Below are 17,610 nucleotides of genomic sequence, written 5' to 3'. Positions count from 1 at the left end.
GACTGGTTGGATCTCCTTGCAGTCCAAGGGACTCTCAAGAGTCTTCTCCAACACCACAGTTCAAAAGCATCAATTCTTGGGTGCTAAGTTTTCTTTACAGTACACCTCTCTCATCCATACATGACTACTAGAAAAACCATAGCTTTGACAGACTTTTGTTGACAAAGTAATGTCTCTGCTTTTAAATACGCTGTCTAGGTTTGTCATAGCTTTTCTTCCAAGGAATAAGCGTATTTTAATTTCATGGCTGCAGTCACCATCTGCAGTGATTTTGGAGCCCAAGAAAAGAAATTCACTGCTTCCATTGCTTCCCCATCTATTTGCCATGAAGTGATGGGACCGGATGCCATGATCTTAGTTTTCTGAATGTTGAGTTTTAAGCCAACTTTTTTGCTCTCCTCTTTCACTTTTATCAAGAGGCTCTTTAGTTGTTCTCCACTTTCTGCCATAGGGGTGGTGTCATCTGCATATCTGAGGTTATTGATATTTCTCCCGGCAATCTTGATTTCAGCTTGTGCTTCATCCAGCCTGGCATTTCACAATATAAGTTAAATAAGTGGGATAACATACATCCTTGACGTACTTCTTTACCAATTTGGAACCAGTCTGTTGTTTTATGTCCAGTTCTAACTATTGTTTCTTGACCTGCATACAGATTTCTCAGGAGGCAGGTCAGGTCGTCTGGTATTCTCATCTCTTGAAGAGTTTTCCACAGTTTGTTGTGATCCACACAGTCAAAAGCTTTGGCATAGTCAATAAAGCAGAAGTATATGTTTTTCTGGAACTTTCTTGCTTTTTCAATGATCCAATGGATGTTGGCAATTTGATCTCTGCTTCCTCTGCCTTTTCTAAATCCAGCTTGAACATCTGGAAGTTCACGGTTCACATACTGTTGAAGCCTGGCTTGGAGAATTTTGAGCATTACTTTGCTAGTGTGTGAGATGAGTGCAATTGTGCAGTAGTTTGAACATTCTTTGGCATTGCCTTTCTTTGGTATTGAATGAAAACTGACCTTTTCCAGTTCTGTGGCCACTACTGAGTTTTCCAAATTTTGCTGGCATATTGAGTGCAGCACTTTCACAGCATCATCTTTCAGGATTTGAAATAGCTCAACTGGAATTCCATGACCTCCTCTAGCTTTTTTCATAGTGATGCTTCCTAAGGCTCACTTGACTTCACATTCCAGGATGTCTGGCTCTAGGTGAGTGATCACACCATCGTGGTTACCTGGGTCATGATCTTTTTTTGTATAGTTCTTCAGTGTATTCTTGCCACCTCTTCTTAAGGAAATTAAATCATACAATGTTGACATCATTTCTTAATAAAGCAATGAAACTGTTATAGAAGTAAACACGAAGACTGGCAAGGTAAGTGTTAGTCGCTCAGTCATGTCTGACTCTTTGTGACCCCATGAACTATAGCCTGCCAGCCTCCTCTGTCCATGGGATTCTCCAGGCAAGAATACTGGAGTGGGTAGCTGTTCTCTTCTCCATGGGAACTTCCTGACCCAGGGATTGAACTCTGGCCTTCCTATATTTCAGGCAGATTCTTTATCACTTGAACCGCCAGGGAAGCCCAGGAAGCCTGGACTTCTGACAAAAATATAGGAAATCTCCTCACATAATTGTTGGTTCAAAACTAGGAACAACCACTATGACTTTGTCAAAAGCTTATCACATCTGATTAAACTAATGTTCCCTTCTGATCTGATGAAACCTGAAAAAAAGAAAAAGCATCAGTTAATATCTAACTCAAGAGGCAGGGGTTCATCTTCATGACACACTCAGAACAGAGGGAGAAAGCTGATCTGAACTTGACCATGGCATACTGTATGCAAAGGTAACTGAAGGACTGTGCTTTGCCGATTCTGACTCCCCTCCCTTGCACTCCCAAATAACCAAAGTTAATGCCTTAAGATAATACAATAGTAAACTAATAGGTAATTTAAGAGCCTGAAAGTGGTAAAGTACTTCCCAAATACTTATTCAGGGAAGAATTTAGAGGTCATGAAAAATCACTGTAGCACTATTTACAATAGCCACACCATGGAAGCAACGTAAATATCCATGAAGAATGGATAAAGAAGATGTGGTACATACATACAATGGAACATCACTCGGCACTTAAAAAAAAAATGAAACTTGGTCATTTGTAGAGATGTGGCTAGACCTAGAGTCTGTCATACAGAGTGAGGTAAGTCAGAAAAAGAAAAACAAATATCGCATATTAATGCATGTATGTGGAATCTAGAAAAATGGTAGAGGTGAACCTATTTTCAGGGCAGGAATAGAGATGCAGATGTAAAGAACAGACACGGACATGAGGGGTACAGGGGGATGTTGGGTGAAATGAGAGGTTGGGAATGACACGTACTCACTACCATGTGTAAAATAGATAGCCAGTGGGAAGCTGCTGTATAGCACAGGGAGCTCAGCTAGGTGCTCTGTGATGACCTAGAGGGGTGGGATGGGGGTGTGGTGGAAGGGAGGTCCAAGAGGGCGGGGATACATGTGTAACTATAGCTGATTCACTTCATTGTACATCAGAAACCAACACAACATGGTAAAGCAACTATATCCCAATTAAAAAAAAAAAAAAAAAAGGAGGTCATGATAGATCAACATATAGTCCAAGGGCTGTGGAGACAGAGTTCTCAGCAACAGCTAGCCAGCCTCTGGATTCCAATGATGCCTGACTGTGAAGACCCATCCCTGCCCTTTTCAACAATAACTGACACTTCCTTTCTTTAGTCTCCTACTTCCTGCTTCTCATCTCTCCCTGGGGCCCACCCCCCTCTCCTCCCTGCCCCCACCATCAGCTGCTGCCAGCAGTAACTTAACCTTGCAAAGTAAGCAGCCTGGGGGCAATTGCTTCTTTTCCATATTCTAGGGTGTGTGTGCAACATGCTTAATTGCTTCAGTCTAGTCTGACTCTTTGTGACCCTGTGGATCTATGGATCAAAGCCCTCCAGGCTCCTCTGTTCATGGGATTCTCCAGGCAAGAATACCGGAGTGGGTAGCTATGCCCTCCTCCAGGGCATCTGCCTCACCAGGGATCAAACCTGCATCTCTTATGTCCCCGGCATTGACAGGTGGGTTCTTTACCACTAGCGCCATATCTGCCTCTCAAAGAGTAGTTCCTCGAGCAGCACCAGCATCATCTGCCTGGAAACTTGTGAGAAATATCAATTCTCAGGTTCCACCCCATACCTACTGAACAGGAAACTCTAAGCATGGGGCCTAGTAAACTTTTAACAGACTCTTGCAGTGATTCAGATGCATGATAAAACTTGAGAATCACTGTTCTATCGAAGAGAATTCTTAGAAGTCTGAAGCCCTTGAAGACCTCAGGTTAAAGCTCTGATTCTTGCTGCTGCTGCTGCTGCTAAGTCGCTTCAGTCGTGTCCAACTCTGTGTGACCCCATAGACCGCAGCCCACTAGGCTCCGCTGTCCCTGGGATTCTCCAGGCAAGAATACTGGAGTACATTGCCATTGCCTTCTCCAATGCATGAAAGTGAAAAGTGAAAGTGAAGTCGCTCAGTCCTGTCCGATTCTTAGTGACCCCATGGACTGCAGCCTGCCAGGCTCCTCCATCCATCTTGAGGGACCTCAAAACCCATTTGAAGTGTAAGGAAGATTTTGAATCCTCAGAAGAATCAACTTTGAGTTTTCTATGACAAAACTCTGGAGGTACACATTTAACACTTTTGGGGAGCACTTACCACATCCAGGTACTGTGTCAAGTTCATATCCATTTATGGTATCAGTTGTCTCTTATTACAAATAAGGAAACTAAATTTAGAAAGACTAAGTGATTTGCCCTGAGTCATATGGTTAGGAAGCCATGGAGCCAGGATTCAAAGCCATGCAAGTGAATTTCATGCACTGTTTGATTTGCTGTATCTTTGAAAAGGGGTAATGAAATACAGCTCCAGGCTGAAAAGTACTGATTAGACTTTTCATTCAAGGAGATTGAGCCTCAGAGCTCTTGCTTTTACCCTGGGCTTTTTGAATTATCTGTAGAAGTTAGTGTTTGCTTTAATTTCTCCCTGTAGGTGAGAAATTGTCGTGATTAATAATCTTGACTTCCCTCCTGGATCCCTAGTTTGTCTTTTAACATACTAGTAGTTGTATCCTAGGAGTAAAATCATCTGGTACCATGGAAGTAACATAAAATAGATAAAAAGATACGTGTATATGATCTTACAGTTTGTTCCTTGGCAGTTTTTACTGAATTATAACAATGTTTGCTTACAAATAAAGGTAATTAAAAAATATTTGTTTTCAACAAAACTTCAGTTCATGTCATATTCAAATTAGAAATAGAGCCATATAATTTATAAAAGAACAGAGTAATAGCATATATTGAATTGATGTAGTGATAAAAATAATTTTCCTGGATTTTTCCCTTTTGAGATAGATAATTATTATGAAAATATGTACTTTTTAAAAATCAAAACAACATAAAAGTTACATATATAAATGTGTTAGAAGAATCCCAAGACTTTATTTAGGTGCTTACTTGATCCTTTATGTAAGCTAGCAATCTGTACTGGCAAAAAATGGCATTGTAAGTCTACACAGTTTTACTAAGATGACATGGTTCCACCACATTTATAGTGAAGATCATTAAAAAGCTTTTTTTTTTTTTAAGTAATGGATTAGCTTAAATTTCCACTTACTTTGATAAAATATTAAAGTCTAGCTATAATTAGCAGTAAGCACTTCAAAATAGATTGTGGTTTAAATATTAATAATTGATGTGACCTGTACCTTCCATATAAAAGATGTTGATACATGTTTCATTTTTACACATGGGTATTTAATGTCCAAAATGTATGCACTAAGAAAACCATGTCATGCTCTGTGAAAAACGATCAATACTAAAAGATTTGCATCTGGCAGGGGTTTGTGCAGGGCAAGAAGAAAGAAGAAGTAGATATCCTGCACGTTTTGTTGAAAAAAGTCCTACCAAGCAAGCAAGAGGTAGTGAACTGGTACCCCTACAAGGAATAGGAAAAAAAAAAAAAATGCAATATAATTGTCAGGCAAGTGTATGCTCCTCGGTTCTGTCTCGTTACAACAAAGATTTGGAGCAACAGACATTAAAGCCCTCAGCGCATCACAGCTCTCCAGTTTTGGAGAAACCATGTTATAGCTCTTAGATCAATCAGTGGTACAGCTCTGTTTTATTTAGAAGACAGCAGGAGAATCCATCCTTGAAGCGTGAGGGCATGCCAACCCAAAGTGGGGGGGGGGGAGAGAGAGAGAGAGAGAGAGAGAGAGAGAGAGAGAGAGAGAGAGAAAGCGCATGCGCTCTTCTTTTTATATGTTTTTCCTCCCCCTGGGCCTGCCCTATGCAAATTGGGCTAGCCAGGAGTGCTGTTTGTTCCACCTGAAGCCCTCACTCCAGTCCTCAGACCTTCCTTTGACCTCCTTTGTTTTATTTTTGCGGGCTTTTCCCTTCCTAGTCTTTTAGCCACCGCCATTTTGGACTCCTGTTTCCTATTCTAACTACCTAACAATGATAAAAATATCATTTGATCTAAGAATGCCTTCATTCCCCACCGTGCCAGCTAGATGAAGTGGAAATACTCAGCTGCCTTAGTTGGGACAAACTCAAAACATGGATTAGGTCCTCGAAATGAGCAGATGACCTCTGGATAGGATGATTCAGTAGGCTGCTTTAATAATATACCATGACTTCCCTTAGAACAGAAACCACTCGGTTTGGGGAGATTGCAGGTGAGAGGGAAATTTGACACTTGCAGAGCTTAGTTTTAGTTTGCTTTGTAATACATTACCCACAGCAAATTTACCTCTATCTTTAGAAATAAAGATGACATCTGTCATGAAGCCTCTTACATTTTTTTCTATCTGCTATTTCCAGTGTCATATATCTGACATGTGATAACCTCCCTTTATAAACTCAAATGTTAGGGACAAGATTTTATTCATTTTGGGTGCCCACATGGCTATTCTTGACCTACTTGCAAATACATGACAAGATCCACTGCACATTCTCTTATACTGAGGTTTCCGTTTCTGACTCTGAACACACCTTTCAAGCCTAAAATCATCTTTATTATACGTACCTAGGAATCAGAAAATTAAACCTTAGAAGTCCACTCGGCTTCATTTTAGGTAGATACCTTTCTGCCTGCCCTTGAGGCATTAACAATTTACGTCACAAGAAAGTATCTTTTTTGGTTTGTTTTTCAGAGCTAAACATTTAAATCTTGAAGCATTTTGTTTCTTTGCAAACATCTTTGTTAGAATTAAAAAAAAAAGTGTTGATCAAAATGTTGTCTTAGTTGTTACTGACAGCTGTTAAAATGCTGCTAAAAATACAGCGCCGACTACTGAAAAGCTAACTGCTCCTGTGAAGTCCTAATGAGAAATTCTAAATGAGTTTTTCATCACGTTCAGCAGAGACTCTTATTTCCCACACCTGACCCACTGGATTGTTTCACTTTTCTGTGGTTGTTATTGCCCATAATATCAGAAAAGCAGCCGGATGCATAATTCTAATGAGCTCACAAACCATGCAGTTATTTATGTAAGATTAGCATAGTTATTTAAAGGTGATGAATTTTCTGCACTAAACCAAGAAAAAGAGAAGGAATTGCAAATATCTTTATTTTTATTAAAACACATGGCTCTGAGTCCCCCTCCCCTTTTCAACCACTGTACATTATTTCTAAATTTAGAACATCAGTGTATGCACAGTGCAATCTGATTTGCCTCTAATAATGTGGCACGCTAATTGTGATGCATGTTCTGTTTGGTGCTCTGTCAGCTCAAAATCTGGTCATCGAGATGGATGAGGTTTGTGTGTTTTCTGTTTAAAATGACTGCAAATGAAATTAAGGTAGACAGATGAATAGTTAGGTAAACAAATATGGAAATTAATGAGTAAGCAAAGCTAATAAAAATATTCCAAGTAGTCCAGAAACTTGAATTGGGTCTATTTTGGGTATTAACAAACTCTGATATGTTTTGTATTTCTCTTCTGGTCCACAATTTCTTATTTGCTTGCAATGTTTATAAACTGTAACATGTGTGTTTTGCAATAAACAAAGAAGAAATTCTATTTTATATTTTTCCCCTATTCATCTTTTCTCTCCAACACTGCCCGCCCTAGCCCCGCCTTTCTCTCTCTGACTCTCTCTGTCTTTCTCAACTCTTCCTAACAGCTGGTAAGAGACAGGGGGGAAAAAAGCTCAGCTTTTTTGAAAGAAAAAAAAAAGTGCCAGCATGACTAGGCTTATTAATGAAGTTATCTATGTCCAAATGCTTAGCCTTCAACTTTTAAAGATTATTGAATACAATTAAATTATATGCTACTTAACGGGCTTTACTTTCCTATCAGTAAATAAAGATCTAAAGGAGATCTAATACATTTCAAAATGTATTTATGGGGGGGGGTGTTGCTTATCATTTCATGGCTTAAACAACTCCATGCGTTTTGGGTTTTTTTTTTCTCCCCCCAGTGTCAGCTGTTGGATGAAGTGAGATTTGGATCAGAGATCTAAGGGGTTGCTCTGGTAAAGCTGAAATAAAGAGCACGGGAGGATTTTTTTCCGACACAAACTTAGATGATATTAGGCTTTGTATCTGAAGTTATATAATAGAGGATGTGATGTCACATATGTAAATTGCAAACGCTGAGTCGTGCACTTTAGGTAGCAAACCTCAGGGAGTTTGAGGCTAATGGGTTGAGGGAGGGAAGTGTCCTGAGGTACAGGACTGTGCAAGGAGGCTGAACAAGTGTCAAAAGGGAAGAGAATGGATGCTGCTTCAAGGTTTCAGACTATTTGGCAGCTGTAAGTAGTCTCCAATAATTTGGAGATGAAGTTAAGGTCCTTTTCTGTGCTTTTACTTCCTTAATACTCATTTTTCTTAAAAACACATTTCTATCCTTTTGCAAAGAAAAATACATCTAAAAGGATCAAAAGAACAAAGTTTGTTATGAGCTTAAAAATCAGCAAGTAATGACATTTCCTAGATGTACGTTTTCAAAGTTGATAGGACTCTTTATTATTAAGCATTGGAAACCAAGAGTATTCGGGATAACCAAAAAACCCTGCATCTCCATTTTTGATGGAGTCTCTCAGAGACATCACTTGTAGGGTGATTCCCAGTAACACCAGTGCCACCATCTCTTCAGATAAGGGAGCCAAAGATTTTATCTTGGAGCTGTTTTCCTTCTAGGGTGGCACAAGACCACCTCTTACAGCCAGCAAAAGAAAATAATTGTTCAAAAGTTTGAGGAGATACTCAAATATACAAAAATAAAGGTTTGCTTAATAGTAATGGCAAGATCCCCTAATATCTCTGTTGAAGGATAAGAGAAATTGATATACATGGGCATATGGATGTCCCCACAAGCGATTTTGGTGTGCAAAAGTTTCAAAAGAATATACGTAAATGCTTAAAAACTCAGTCTCAGTTTTATAATACCAAACTGCTTTATAGCATTAAAGATTAAAATTTGAGATTGGACAGAAGGAAAACGCAGGAAGAAATCTTCTAGATTTCTAAAATGTGGCAGTTACAATAACCCCACTTTACATCAGAATCTGCTGCCTAATAAATTGTCCGTAATAAAATTAGTGATTAAAATAGTGGAGGAACACCTAGGTAAAGAAAGTTTAAGTAAAATCATTTTATAAAGGGGAAAGGAATAATCAAATGCCAGATTTATCAATTCTGAAACTGAATTCGCATTATAAAGATTACCTTAAAGAAGAGTTCGTTTTCTCTTAATATTTCATTAGGAAAAATTTCAAACACAAAAAACCCACTACCAAGTTTCTACCACTAGTATATAGTGCCTTAATCACATTAACTATCCATCCTTCTGTCTGTGAACTCATGACTGTCAATCCATCCTATTTTTGATGCAGTTCAGAATTCATTTTTTTCAGTCAGTATCCTTCTACATGGTGATTCTTTTTAAAGTTCATTGAACATTTATTATGTTAATTATTTTCTTGATTTCACCTAAGCATAATACTTTAAGAATTTCACCTTCTCTACACCTAAGGAAACAAGCAAAAGTTTGTTCGCCACAGGCCAAATGCCACTTTAAGAACAGGGGAGTGCCAACACTGTGTGGGTGACACCGCAATGGACAGCTAGAGACTGGGGCAGTGGGATTGTGGGGCTGTGATTGTTTTAACAGGGCAGTTCTGCGTTTAACACGGTGGGAAGGGATTACCAACTTCCACAGTTCCTTAGGAAGAAAACCGGGAAGGAGCACAGCAAAGGGCAGGGGGAGGGAGTCAATAAAACCTGTAGGAAAAGGAGTGTAAAGCCGGGACAGGGACCAGTGTGGTCAGTTTCTGGAGTTTAACTGCGTGATAAACGACAAGAACAGGGGAGCCTGTAAGCGGTCGTGATATTCACAGTGCGTCCCTCCTACCCAAAATCTTCCACTAAGGCTAAGTGTTAGAAGAGTCTGGGGTTGAAGCTCGTGGACACGCGCGCACACACACACGCACACATTTGCCCTAATGGGGGTGATCTGTGTGGTTTGCCGGGGCGGGGCGGGGGGGGGCGGCGATGTGGGACTTGGGGAGAATCCAGAGCCAGGAGGCGCAGACGGCTCCGCAAGGCAGCCGGAGCCTGAGGCTCCTGGGATCGCGGGTCGCAGCTCCATCCTCCGCCCCGTGCCGCGCTCCCGGGCGCCGCCGTCCGCCCTCCCGGCTCGGTCGCCCCCCTTTCCCTTTCGCGTCTGCGTAGGTGTCCGCCGGAGCGGCAGGAGGGCGCGGGGGCGCGCGGGGCGGCGCGGGGGCGCGCGGGGCTCGGCGCGCGGCGGGGGGAGGGGGCCTGGCGCCCCGCCGCGTCCTCGGCTCGCTCGGCGGAGCGGGCGGCGGCGGCCCGGGCGCTGTCAGAGCGAGGGGACAGCCGGCGACCGCCGCTGCTCGCCAGTCTCCCCCGCGCGCAGACACCCGGTCCTTCCTCGGCGCCCCCCCCCCACGGTGGGGGTGGGGCAGAGGCGCGGCGAGCCGGGGAGAAAAGCGGGGGGGCGGTGGAGAGACGAGCAGCCTCTCCGGGTGGGCAGCGGAGGAGCAGGAAAAGAAACTTTTCCCTCCCGCCCCCCGCGCATGGTCCCTAGCCCGCGTCTCCCCTCCCGGCGGCTGGGAACTGCACCTGAGGCCGGGGGCGCGAGGTCAGGGCTGGACTTTGGGGAGTCGTGGGGAGGGCTGTGGGGTGACGTGCACTGGGGTTCCGTTTGCCATCGGCCTCCTAGCAGCCAGTGGCCAGGCTGGGGAGGGGGCCACGGGCGCCCCCGGCCCGGTTTCCCCCCAGACGGTGGCCGGACGCTCGGCTGCCTGCTCCTTCTGCAGAGGGTGTGACCCGGGAAGGGGGCCGCGGCACAGAGGGCTCCCCCTACGGCCACCCCCCTCAAAACACACACTCACACGCTCTGCCGCCCGAGCTGTCACCGGTCACCCCAGGCCTGGGGAGGGGGCGCGGAGAGCCCGCTGCGGGGCGGCCGGTGCGGGGTCAACCCCCCTAACTTCCCGGCTTCCAAGGCAGCCGCCGCCGCCCGGGAGACCGACAGCCCCGAGAGAGGGCCCGCCGCCTAAGGCCGGGCCGCCGCCGCTGCTGGGGGCGGGCGGGCGCCCGCGTCCCCCTCTGCGCGATTTGGCGCCGCCGCCTCGTCTCCTCCTGCCGGGTAACAACACTACGGCTCTATTGCTCTACCCACCGTCAGTAGGACGACTGCCGGGAGTCTCTTCCTCTCCATCCTTACCGCCGATCTGCTAATATCGGACTTGCTGGCGGCGGCGGCGGCGGGAGCGGGAGCCTGGTTGCCCCCACCCAACCCCCGCCCCGCGCCCCAGCCTCCCCACCATGTCCTAGAAAAGGTGAGTGTACAGCGACAGTCACTTGGCGCTGACAGCCGCGGGAGGGGTCCGGGGAGCGCAGGGCGGCCCCGGGGAAGGCATGTTCCGCGCAGAGGGCGCGGGTTGGCAAGCCGAGGTGGGCTGCGGGCAGGAGACAAGGTTCCCACCCGGCCGCCTCCGGGCAGGGTTGTTGGGCGGCGGGCGAGCAATCGTGGCGGCCAGTCCCTGCAAGATTCTAACCTAGATTTTGCAAGAAACTGAGATCCAGGGCAAGACTGGCCCTCCGTAAAGGTGGTAAAAACTTAGCAAAAGAGACACGTCCATTCCTTTAATAATAAATAATTTGGCAGCGCAGGCGGAGCCGTCTTCTCCTCGGGTGCCCAGGCGCTAGGTCCGGGACTCCCCTCCTTCCTGCCGGCCGTCTGCGCTCGGGCCCGGCAGCTATCGATGCCCGGCTCCTTGCTTGGCCCGGAGAGCGCGCAGGACCTCGGGCCCCGCGGGAAAGTTGGGAGACTTGCGGGGACTCCCGGCTGCGGGGGCGCCGGGAGCCGCTCAGAGCGGGGACTGCTGAGTACAGGAGTCGGGGGGTCGCAACCAGTTCTTGTGCGCCGCCGCCGTCTCTCCCGCGGCCAGGGAGTTCCCTACCTGGAGCGACTGAGAGTTCGAGTCTTCCTCGGTTCGGGGTCTGGAATTCCGAAGCTTAATGAACTGTAAGGAGAGGAGGGGCCTTTGGGCACAGGGTGAACTCCCTCCCCCCCACCCCACTTCCGAGTTTGGCTGGTGCGGGGCACGGGTGAGGCGGGAGGACGCACAGCTGCCGCCGCCGGGCTGCGGGTCGCCAAGGGCCCGGGGACCAGATTTAGGTGTGTACGTCACCGGTGCTGACTCTGGACCAGCCAGGAATATAAAACGGAGCCTCACACTCCGAGCCTCAAAGTCCTTAGAAATCAAAGTTAAGAAGCCCATCCTTTTGCTTAGTAACTACAGCCTTGGGGTGGGCGGGAGGAGAGTCGAGGTGGAGGCGGCTGGAGGGAAACCGAAATTTCTTCTTGCAGACGCTTGATCCTTAGAAAACAGTTTTGTTTCCTTCCCCCCTCCTGATTGTTTCTCCCAATGATGTGCACCCCCTCCCACCCATTATTAAAAAGTGACTATCCTCGATGGTCAGCTTTCTTTTAAATTGAACTACTGGAAAAATCCAATACGAAAGCAATAAATACAGCCACAAAATTGTAAGGAAGGAGTGCTGCAGCTCTTGACCCTGCCAGAGGTGTAAGGATGGGGAGGGGGGTGGGGGTGGGAGAGAAGCCGTGTTTAAAGGGCTTTGGCTGCACTGAAATCACTCGCTTTCCCCGCACGGTTAAAACAAGGAAATTCAATTCGAGTGGGAACGTGATCCTCTTGCTTGCTGGCAGCGGACGCTGCGGCTGCTGTGTTGAGGTAACACGGCAGACTGACGAGTGGGGCGGGGAATGAACCTCCGGGGTCGGGAGAAGCCCACTGAGGGTCCCTCCCTGCGCGCGGACGCTGTGGGCGGTGCCTGGGCTAGGGCTGCCGCTCACCTGGCGCTGCAGGTGGAGAGCATCAGGGAGGACACCTTGACTGGTTTTCTAAAAACCGACTTCTTCAGCGTCCCCAGACTTTAAGCGTCTTTCCCGACATCCTGGGGTAGGCCAGGAGGAGAGCCAGGTGGGCGTGAGCAAGTTTGGGGTAGTGAAGCGAGGGGCGTGGGGGGGCAGCGAGTCGTGAGTACCTAGTGGCGTAGCCGCTGCCCTGCACCCCGAGCGGCCTCCGCTTCTGCTGCTTTAAGGGAGCTGCCGAGTCCAGGCTGTGTCGCAGCAACTTTGTATCAGTCATGTCGTCCTCCTGGTGACTGACAGCCTGGATTGTCCAATGAGAAGCCCGCCTGACCCGTGCAGCGTGGAGCCTTGCTTCCCCCCGGACCAATGGAAAGGGCCCAAGGGGGCGGGATAGCAACCTGAACTTTTTATCTGGACATGTGACCCGCTTTTAAAAGGGCCGGCCCTGAAGCTGGCCCACTCCCCCTCCGGGCTTTCGCCCGCCCTCTCCTTCTCTCTCCCTCCCAGCTTCCCCCGCCCTAGCCCTGCCCCTGCCCCCTCCTTTCCACCCCCCCGCGCCCGGGGTGTCATTGGACGGGTGAGACGCAAGCCAACTTCAGGCTGCTCTGAGGAAACCCGTGCAGTCACCTGGGTGCAAGAGCATTGCTGCCTCGGGCTCTCCCGCTGCAGGGAGAGCTGCACTCGCTGGCCTGGATGTGGTTGGATTTAGGGGGGCTCCGCAGCAGGGGTGTCGTGGCGTTGGCGAGCGCTGCAACAGGTAGACGCCGAGAGACGGACCCCGGCCGAGGCAGGTGTGTAGGGGTGTGCGGCTGGGCGCCGCTTGCCCGGCTCTGCGTGTGGCCGCGGCGCGGGAGCGTGCACTTTGCAGGGAGAAGTGGCTGCGTAATCCGGAGGCACTGTCAGTAGGGTGCTGTGTGCTTGTTGTTTTGTTTTGGTTTTCCACTTTCCCCCCCTTTGGCCGCCAGAGGACTATTTTGGGAAAGTTTGGCCACTTTGGATAAATGCCCTCTAACGAGCAGCTTTCTACCGCCTTTGGCAGTGGGAGGTCTCTCACCCTTCCCTTTCCCCAAAGATGAATTTCGGATCGTTTTTCTTGTACAGTTTTTAAAGGACGTTTGAATAATATTTCTTTCCTTTATAAATTGCGGAAGCACCCAAATCTCAGCCAGAGGTGTAGTGGAAAAAGGGCAATTGAAGGAGATACAAATCCCGACAGATTCTGTAGGAAAGAGGCTCTGGAAATTCGTGCATTTCCCGTGCCTTAGGATTCACGAAACTCCTGAAAGAGATTATGCTTTATGTGGCATCAGTTCGAATTCTAAAAGCAGGAGAGAAAGGATGAAGCTTCTTTCGGTGACATCCGTGCCCTGCTACTGAATTTAGGTGCACAGCTTTTCCTAATGAATTTTAGAAGACCAGGTTTAAATCGTAATGGTTTACGGCACCAAAAGGTTTAAGTATTTGTTATAACATAGAAGTTAGGAAAACTTTGATACCAGACAAGTTTGGAAACCACTGAATTTCAAAGGCAGTAAATTGCATTTTCATATTTGAATTGGCATTTCTCTAGGTGCTGTTATTGATGATATTTACATAGTAATGCTAACAGCATTCTCCATCTGTGAAATTCTGGGAAGTTTTCATTTTAGATTTGACTTCATGACAGGCTATCATGGAAATGCTTGAGGAAAGAAGTTTTTTTAAAATAATAAAAGGGGAGCTTTTTCCTTTAAGGGAGAAATAGTTTAGTTTGGGGCTTTTGGAACGATCAGGTGGCTCAGTGAATTAGGTGAGTGAATAGAAATCAGGTGTGTTCAGTTCTAACTGGTTCTCTGGCTCTCTTAGGTGACCTTGGGCTGATTTCTATCATTAATTTCATCTGTTAAAACAAGGAACATGGTTATAGTTAAGTAATAGGGATGACAGCAAAAGAGTTACAGTAAACTTTTACAACTATGCAACCAATACAAATTATAAAATTCTTAACGTTCTGTCTTGAGGATGTAATATTAGAGTCAGATAACTATAGAAAATGATGCATTTGAAATGGAACTGTGTTTGGGAGGTTATAAAAGTGAAACTGTTTTCGGAAAAAATATAAATTTGCAAGATTCTTTGTTAATATTCCTGAAACAAACAAACAAAAAGAACTACTTCCTTATGGGAAACTGCAGTTTAACAGAGTCTGTAAAATATAAAAATTTAAAGTCAGATTTTCCCTTTGCAAAAATAGTGTTTAAGAGCATATATATGACAAGGTAGAACTGTCAGTATTTTTCCTTACTTTCCCTGTGTGAAAGTTCCTTCATTTTAAGAGGGGAGGCATTTGCCTGAATATTAAGGGACCTTCATGTTTTTTGTCTTTGCCCCAAGGGGAGTATCTGTTATAGTTTCCATTGTAAGAGAGACAAGCCTGATTTTACATAAGTAGATTTGTATATCAATATCTGTTTAATCTTATACTTTAGTAACAAAAACTTTACCTTTTCCCTCTGGATATTAAGTTCCATGAAGATCATATTCATCAACTAATATTTTCAGTATTCACTAGTGATTGACTAAAAATCTGCTCAAGCCATGGAGCTTGTGCCAGTTTCAAAAAGACAACCTGGATTTCCTGGACGACATAGGAAATAACTTCCTAACTGATCCGTTTGTTTTATAGAGAAGATCAATTAAGATAATATAGGACAGAATAGCATGGAAACTTACACACTACCATATGTACATAGATAGTGGGAATTTGCTGTGTGACTTAGTAAACTCAAACCAGGGCTCTTGTGGCAACCTAGAGGAGTGGGATGGGGTGGGAGGTGGGAGGTGGGAGGTAGGTTCAGAAGGGAGGGGATATATGTATACTTATGGCTGATTCATGTTGATATATGGCAGAAACCAACACAATATTGTAAAGCACTTATCTTTCAATTAAAAATAAGTACATTAAAAAAAAGAAAGGAAAAGATAATAGGGAGAATTCAGCATAAAATATTTCAATAATCATATATTTTTTTAAAAGCCTGATCCTTAAAAATATTTCCAGTGGAAGCCATGTAGGTGCTAGCCCTAGCCCTAGATATCTTCCGTTCTTTACTGTTGGTTGCCAGCCTTTATATTCTTTGTTGAGAGGTGTATTAGGTTGACAGATCAAAATGTCTTAAAGCTAATGTAGATTTCAGCAAAGCCTTTGCAAATTCTCTAATGATAGCCTTGTCAATAATGTGGTGAAATGCAGGCTGGTCTGTGTTATTGTCAAGAGGGTTCAAGGCTAGCCAAACAAGACTTGGAAAGTTGTGATCAGCTGCATGATATTAGCTGATAAGGTACTTCCTTGTAAGAGTGCTTTAAGATGGTTCTTGCCTATCAGCGCTCTCGTAAAGGTTCTCTTCAAATCTTTATATAGCCTTATGTATCTAAGACGTGGCTCCTGGCTTGAGGCACAGTGATGAAAAGTGTCCCTCCGCATATTAGTAGATGTTGTGTGAGAAAAAAGAAAACAGGTGCAGTGGCCAAATTATTTAGGGAACTCTGAATTAAAAAGGAAATGGGTTTCTGTACCTTAGAACTTCCAAGAGTTTTAGCATGTGAATTTCCACTGTGAAGCTTCAAAACAGGCAGTGAGTGATCATCCTTTCCTAAAGACAGTTTGGAGAAAGAATTTTTGGAGAGAAGTCTGGATGACGATGATCCTTCAGACTCAAGGCAGATGGTCCTGTTGTCTGGGAGACTGTAGGTGTGGGAGTGGGGAGGGATGAACTTGTGGAGACCTTTAGTAAGGGTGCCAAGGCAGGGGTGATTTCTGGGCATTTGAATAGACGGTGGTACAATTCACCAAGACAGGGAATGTGGGTTTAGGAATAGGATTGGGGTGTGGGGGGATGATACACAGAAGGTGTTCAGTTTTAAACAGGAATAGACACATTTCTTGTGGTTTGATGAATTTGGGACTGAAGTATCTATCTGTACCTTATCTATACTGTTCCAGTTTGGTATGGGGAAGGCTGAATATTCTTAGAAGTAGAAGCAGCACATATTTACTGGTATTTTTCAACCCATGGCTATTACTAAATGGTTTTTCAGTAAGGTACAAAAGGCCAGTATTAGCTGTTTTGGTCCCATTTCACTATATTCAGTTCTTGGCTTTCATCCACACTAATTTTTCCTGCTGGAATTATCAGATTACCTTCTCAGACTTCATAACTTGGCTTACTTTCTACTGTTTTGTGATTGGGAATTTATAGAATAATGTTCTTTAAGCAAAAACATGCTACATAATTGGGAGATTTCAATGTTCACAAATTACTGGGTATTGATTATTTTATAATAGTTTAACATTTTTTTATTTGTACTATGCTGTCATCTTGGGGTGCAGTGGTAAAGCTGATAAAGTTTCCTCCTTCTGGGAACTTAAAAGCCTAGTGTGGAATACAGAAAAGTAAGAGGTAATTATGATCTTCGGACAATTTGGGCATTAAATTTTGCCAGAGAGCCCTGTGATATCTGATGCCAATTTATTTAGTAGAGTCATTATATCATTTTTTCCATGTTAATATAATTTCTGGAGCAAAAAGTCTTCCTAGTCTCTTTAATGAGAAGAGGGTAGGGTGGATGAAGATCGTGAGTGGCAGAGTGGGGGAAAGGACTGAGAGGTCTGAAGTAATATCTGTGCTCAGCACTGCAGAAACTGCAGCTTTTAGGTCAGGACCTTTATTTGGGTCAGAGATTGTTTATACACCTGAAAGGATTTGAAAATTGCGTAGTTAAAGATTTTAAGAGTTCTATGCATGAAAATGCACAAATGAAATTTTATTGAGTGAATTAATTTTCTTTGAGAGATGTTTCTTTAGAGTGGTGCTTCTCAAGCCAGGGGTGATTTTGGCCCCCCTCCCCACACCCCTAGGGGCTTTTGGCAAGGCTGGAGGCATTTGGGGCTGTCACAGTGGGGCAGGAGGAATGCTACTGGCATCTAGTGGGTAGGGGTCAGGGATACAGCTGTACATCTTACAATGCACAGGAGAGATCTCAACAAAGCATTATCAGGCCCCCAGTAGGGCCATGGTTGAGAGACCTTGGTGTAGACACCTGGGATCAAATTCCAGCTCTGCTGTGTAGCTTCTGCCTCGGTTTCCCCAGTTGTATCATTTGGGACAGTACTTCTGCCAATCTTGTAGGGT

The 17,610-nt window shown here is 45.1% G+C and overlaps 1 protein-coding gene and 1 long non-coding RNA gene across 7 annotated transcripts in view; one reads left to right on the top strand and one right to left on the bottom strand.

Moving 5' to 3' along the window:
• The first annotated feature begins 10,428 nt into the window (after window positions 1–10,428).
• NR3C2 (nuclear receptor subfamily 3 group C member 2) overlaps window positions 10,429–17,610 on the top strand; it is a 440,591-nt gene continuing 433,409 nt past the window's right edge. For 2 of the 6 annotated variants that reach the window (XM_027513406.1, XM_027513405.1), the window contains exon 1: window positions 13,026–13,230. The gene's annotated coding sequence lies outside the window, so the exon portion shown is untranslated. Of the gene's footprint in view, window positions 10,881–12,861; window positions 13,231–17,610 lie in introns of those variants that run through there. The other 4 variants (XM_027513408.1, XM_027513404.1, XM_027513407.1 and 1 more) reach the window with 4 other exon arrangements.
• LOC113875051 lies at window positions 11,167–12,765 on the bottom strand. Its single transcript, XR_003506138.1, has 2 exons — window positions 12,422–12,765; window positions 11,167–11,567 (listed from the first exon to the last, which is right to left on the bottom strand). It is a non-coding gene; the product is annotated as an uncharacterized LOC113875051 (long non-coding RNA).

This window comes from Bos indicus x Bos taurus, chromosome 17, assembly GCF_003369695.1.
Source record: "Bos indicus x Bos taurus breed Angus x Brahman F1 hybrid chromosome 17, Bos_hybrid_MaternalHap_v2.0, whole genome shotgun sequence".
Lineage (NCBI taxonomy): Eukaryota > Metazoa > Chordata > Mammalia > Artiodactyla > Bovidae > Bos > Bos indicus x Bos taurus.
Note: the sequence above shows the minus strand (reverse complement) of the source record. Positions and strands in the feature narration are given on the sequence as shown.